The sequence below is a fragment of the Doryrhamphus excisus genome, chromosome 8 (assembly GCF_030265055.1).
Source record: "Doryrhamphus excisus isolate RoL2022-K1 chromosome 8, RoL_Dexc_1.0, whole genome shotgun sequence".
Lineage (NCBI taxonomy): Eukaryota > Metazoa > Chordata > Actinopteri > Syngnathiformes > Syngnathidae > Doryrhamphus > Doryrhamphus excisus.
The window spans coordinates 5,897,119-5,903,118 of NC_080473.1; the positions used below are offsets into that span (position 1 = coordinate 5,897,119).

A 6,000-nucleotide genomic window follows, 5' to 3' on the forward strand; every position below is an offset into this window, starting at 1 on the left:
ATGTCAGCCTAATAAAAATATAGCATAAATCTATAGAAGTCTGAAGGTTACCATCAGGCATTAAAAGCCACACAAACTCAACATTTAAAGTGCATTTTATGGTTGGTTTTAAAGCAGCCCCCTGCAAAGAGCATCCTGACAGATCCTGATAGTTGCATAATAAGCAATAAACTGCAGAAAACTTATTTGATGTATTATTTGTATCTCAAATGTGAATGAATGCACCTTGAAAGTTAATATCACTGCAGCCACCCACGAAGAAATCACTTTGCATCATCATAACACGACATACACACCCTCACCCTCAGCTCTTGAGGGATATTAAACAATACGCATACAGGGATGAAACAAAGTTCCATGCAAATATCCCCCATCTTACCTTCACGCCATAAGTTGGAGTGGGTCTCTATGTGTTGCTGCGTGGGCTCTATTGCCCTCCGGTTAAATCCAGCATCCACAGTTACCTCCCACTTTTATTATTCTTCATTTGCACCTTGATGACTTGTCTCACGTCTGGCAGCGAGTGATGGGTGCATCGGCTCTTGTAGGCGACATCGGGCAAATTTTTAAAAAACCCTCCAAAAACCGATAAATCAGAAGAAATATATTCACCGTAATACAGAACCCTCTAATGTATAACTCGGTGCAGGTTGTGTAGTTAAAAAGAAATATAATCTCCTCTTTTTCAAGATGCAAGAGCGCGCGTTTCCTCGCTTGCTGCAGCTTTTACGCACGGAGTTACCTTGCGACTGAACGGGAAGGCGCACAGTGCTGCCTGCCAGGAGGCGTGTGTGGAGGATGGGGGGGGGGGCGAAAAAGGCGGGGTTACATCTGTCCAGCCCCACACTTTGTCTTTATAACAATAATAATAACAATAATAATGGGCGGAAGATCGCTCACACAGTGTCGACCTCATCAGTCGTGCAGCACCATTAGCGGATGCTTATTGTCTGCAAGGTCCGAAGGCGCGTAATGGTGTCTTGGGAGGGGGGGTTGGAGGGGTGGTGGTGGTAATGTAGCAGGAAATTAAACAAGAATTAAAATTACATTTACATTTGGAACCGTGCACTTGAAACAGCACAATATGCATTGTAGTTCACTTTGGTAGGCTCCTGCAAAGGGGCACCCCATGAAAAAAAATCACCTTGCCCCCCCAGCTGTTTCCGGAACATGTCTCACTAAATGTAAACAAAATGTAAAATTGTACATTTATGAAAAACATTAAACAACTTATACAATAACTTTACTTACAATAATTAATCTTTTAACTTGAAAACAAAAAATTGAATAATTATATGCAAAAATAATTTGGGTTTGAATTTCTGACACCAATATTTTTAATATATATATTAAAAATAATATAAAATATTAATATAAATATATTTGTTCTTTTTTCATAATTCCTCTTTCTGGGACAGGGAGGGGTAAATATGTCAAATATATGCTATATATGTATGTGCCCGATTGGCTGGCCACCAGTCCAAGGTCTATACCTCACCTCTTGCTCGGGAATCACCTGGGATAGGCTCCAGCATATGGATGAATACTTTAAATGGTTTACTAACTAATCAAAACGGCACGTTTAGCCTTTTCATCTCATCTCAAGGGACGTTACTTCATTGAGGAAATACAGAAACTAACTGTCGTCAACCCTTCATTGACTGTACAGGCAGTTCTTAAGCATATTCCAAGTGTAAAAATAAGTTAACCACTGCTTCAAAGTATTGACTGGTGTTTTCTATTTTTGTTGTATTTATTTACGTGTCAACATGCCGGAATGAAACAAAAAGCTTTCTCATCTGTAGTCCCTAGTCTTAATCCCATTTACTGAAAGTGTATATGTAGTCATGTATGTTGTCTTAATCCCATTTACTAAATGTATATAATCTAATAATGGGAACAACATCATTCAAAGCCCGGATACCAACATCAGTACCAGTCGGTTTATAGTTAGTGTTGGCGGTTCTGGTTATCAATAAGGCATCTTGAATATAGTTTATGTGTTGGGGTGAGGTTCCACTCAGTAGCAGCACGCATGGTGAAAGCTGTTGATCCAAATACACTTTTCCTACAGGGAATGATAATCTTCCCTCTCAGCGCCTCTCGTTCTGCTATGAACAGCTGTTGGAATGTTGACGAAATGTTGAAGAGGAGGAGAGGATAACCCGGACATCATATTTCCAGACACCTCCGTTTCCAACAAGGGTTGTTGCACGTATGTATATATTATAAATGTATGCCTATACAAAGATACTAAACATTTTGATGGAAAATGTCAGACAGCTAATCTAAGATTTTCTTGCATCGCACTTCCCTACACAAAAACACTCTACATTTCCAGAAAACTGCCCTGGAAAACTAAATGGAACGGGACACTACAACTGACTTTTTAAACGAGTGCCTCTCCGACACTGTCAATCAAAAGTTAGCATTATTACCGTTTGCCAAAGCAGAATTTTATATATCGGCCTGGGGTGTACCTTATGAAGTATCCCGCTACACTCAGAATCCCTAGAAACCTCAGCGCCAGATTCATATAGCTCTGATTTGTCTTTCCTCACTCTCTGAGCCGGCAATGTTGTGGAAAATCCATCTGAATGCAGCCACCATGAGGGGATAAGGCCAGTCAGGCAAAGATCCTGCTACAAATCTTGTTTGTTTCTGCAACTTGACAGTATTAAAAAAAAAGTGCCACTATGCTCACGAGCATCCACTCCACGCTCGCTCATACGCACGTACGCATCATCCTTGCACGGTTTTGGTATGGAGACGCAAACTCATGTAAGTGCAGACCGCCATCAGTATCAGGAAAGTTAGCAACCTGCTGCTGCCTGATATGGCCTCTATTAACTTAGCGCTGATGAGGGGATGGAGGCGGAATGCTAAGTAGATCCTAACAACAAAAGTCTGTTGCATCAAGAAGAAGGAATCATTAGCATTGAATCAGCATGTGTGAACTGTGTTTGGCGCATACTGTATCGACTCTCTAAGTTCAAAGGGAACACCGTCTTTTTTTTCTTCCTCTCAGGAGCATCTGCTTTGTTGAAGAAGGAGAAGAGTCCAAACCGCAATGTGCTGACACCAATACAACAAAACAGATAAAGACATCAAGGTATTTATCTGTATTACAGACAACCTTTGTTGCATAAAAACATCACTTTACTGCCTCCACTTATCACGGTCGTAGCGCAGATCAAAAGCATACATTGTGTATTAAATGCGGTGTTGGCAACGGCACTGCCAATAATATAATATGGAGGCAGAACACCGCCATGAGTGTTGGCATTGAGGATAAAGCTGTATTGACACCAAACATTATAACAATCAAAAATTAAACATTTTATCCAGATTCTGACCCTGATTTTTCAGGGACAAGTGGTTAGAACGCAGGCCACACAGCTAGGAAACCCGAGTTCGATTCCACCCTCGGCCATCTCTGTGTGGAGTTTGCATGTTCTCCCCGTGCAGGCGCGGGTTTTCTCCGGGAAAACATGCTAAAAACATGCTAGGTTAATTGGCGACTCCAAATTGTCCATAGGTATGAATGTGAATGGTTGTTTGTCTACATGTGCCCTGTGATTGGCTGGCCACCAGTCCAGGGTGGACCCCGCCTCTCGCCCGAAGACAGCTGGGATAGGCTCCAGCAACCCCTGCGACCCTCGTGAGGATAAGCGGTTGAAAATGAATGATTTTTTCAGTCTGTGCTTTTCAGTTTCAACTTCCTGTTTTTCCATCCATTATCCATCTACCCATCCATCAGGCCATCTTCTACCACTTATCCGAGGTGGGGTCACAAGGGCGACAGCCTAACAAGGGAAGCCCGGACTTTCCTCTCCTCGTCTACTTGGTCCTGTTCCTGGTGGATCCCTAGGCGAGGCCTTTTTGGATGTGTCCTGAACACAATCCTCTCAATGCAGAGGAGCATCGGTGGTACTCCGTGTTTCTCACCTCATCTCCAAGGACAGCCCAGCCACTTGGACTGTACTCGTGATCTCGTCTTGTCGGTCACTACAGAAAGCTCATCGGTGTGGGTAGGAAAGCAGATCGACCAGTAAATCAGGCAAAGCAAAGATAACATAATCCTACCCTGTTTCTAGGTCTCAGAAATGACAGACGTTTTGTTCACTTCCTGTGTTTAATTGAGGTCATCAGGTCTTTTGTTGGCTTGATTTTCTTCTGAGATAAATCCTTCAGTCCCTATAACTTAAATATGAATTTATCTCATACCGCTGGTTCTGTTCTTTTTGGCTTTAATGCAGCCGTTATTCATCCAATTTAAAGCAGCTCTGTCAAGATCCCAAGTCTACGAACAACTACAGACTTTTTTTCAAAATTACAAAACAAATAACTTTCTTCCAAAGAAATAGTCTCTATGAGACAGTTTGGTTTCAGGAAGAATCACAGATTCTACACAGATAACACATTCTTGGATTAAATTATCAGCTTTTTACTTCTGCTTATGCAAGTAAATCTGACGTTTTCTTGACTTAACTGCTGCCTTTGACCCGGTTTATCGTTCCATCTTGCTGTATCGTCTGGAGCACTGAGCTGAGCTACCTGGGTCAGCAACCAGGTGTACCTAAGAGATCTGTGCTGGGACCACTTTTCTTCATAATATCTCAATATGCAGGAGGCATAGGGAGACCGTAATACCTGTTGTAATGCTTTGTTTACTTGCCTGAATCAACATAGTATTGGTAAACTCCAACTGATCCAAAATTCAGCACCAAGACTCTTCACCAGAGCCAAGTTGAGAGAGCACACCACCCCAACTGCAGTGTTAATTGTCCCCGAATTGATTTTAAAAATTGACTTCCAACTTTTAAGACCCTCTCTGGACTCACACTCCCCGATTTATTGGACCTCCTTAACCCGGCCGTAACCTGAGCTCCTCAGCCAAGATCCTGCTGGTTGTTTCTCATTCCAGACTTTGACAGTCAGAGCCCCCCCTCCTTGGAACAACCTTCCTGATGACTTTTAGCAACACATTTGAAGTGAAGGTATTCGATTTAAAAATATCTTGCTGATGTCATGTAAAGCATGTCACCATATGACATAACTAGTTTTACAGTACAACACAAACACAAATATATAGTCGTCCCTCAACAAATCACGTTCTAATTTCATGGCTTCACTCCAGGATAAGAGTGGTCTCCCTGCTGGTGGCGCTCTGTGAGGTACCCGACTGATGGTTGATGGTTGATGGCCGGGTGCCATTTTTGTCTCCTGGGTGTTGAGATGTGCGTGGAATTAAGTTGACTGTTTGAGTGGCGTGACTAACTGAACCATCAGATATGTTGGTCCATGTATGGGTTCCTGTTGTGGAAGGCATGCTTGGGCATGGAGCTTTTTGACGCCTGGATTGGAGAGCCAGGTTAGATTATCCTGCATAGTTGGTGGTGCACTTTGGTTTCATCCATGCTGAATAATGAAACTGTAAACATGGAATGTATTCCAGTCTAACCTTGTATACATGTTTGAGATTAAAGACATCTAAAAAGTGTTTTTCTCCTCTTCAGACTCTTGTTTTCAAGAGACAGTCACGACTAAAAGAAATGGAAGCGAGGATGACAGCGGAAAAAATTAAACTTTAAAACTGTTTTTGAGGTTGTGAGTAGATTTCAGATTAGAACATTGTACCGGCGAGACAAGTATTGAATCCAAAGTGGGTAAAAGGAAATAGATTAGCTGTGGTTAAGTCAATTAAACGAAGACGATGTTATTTGTATTATAAGCTAAATCCGCCACAGCATGAGTGGATTTTCTGGAGAAAAAAAAAAATCATGTCAACATTACAAACTAAGTGGCTGTCTGCGGCTGGGCTTTATGTGAATGTCCTCAAAGTGTTTTATTTTGTTTAATGACACATTTTATGGTGTAATCTCTCACCAAACTTAGCTGAGTACAGCAAGTTCCAGCCAGGCACGACCTGAGTGAAATCTAAGTACAGAACCTGTCTAGTTAATAATACATGCTGGGATGCAAAATAAGTAAACAAAT

At 41.8% G+C, this 6,000-nt stretch overlaps 1 protein-coding gene across 1 annotated transcript in view; it reads right to left on the bottom strand.

Annotated features, from left to right (window-relative positions):
* drd2a (dopamine receptor D2a) overlaps nucleotides 1–755 on the bottom strand; it is a 45,802-nt gene extending 45,047 nt beyond the window's left edge. Inside the window, exon 1 of the mRNA XM_058079892.1 lies at nucleotides 380–755. The gene's annotated coding sequence lies outside the window, so the exon portion shown is untranslated. The remainder of the gene's footprint in view (nucleotides 1–379) is intronic.
* Between the last annotated feature and the right edge of the window lie 5,245 nt (nucleotides 756–6,000).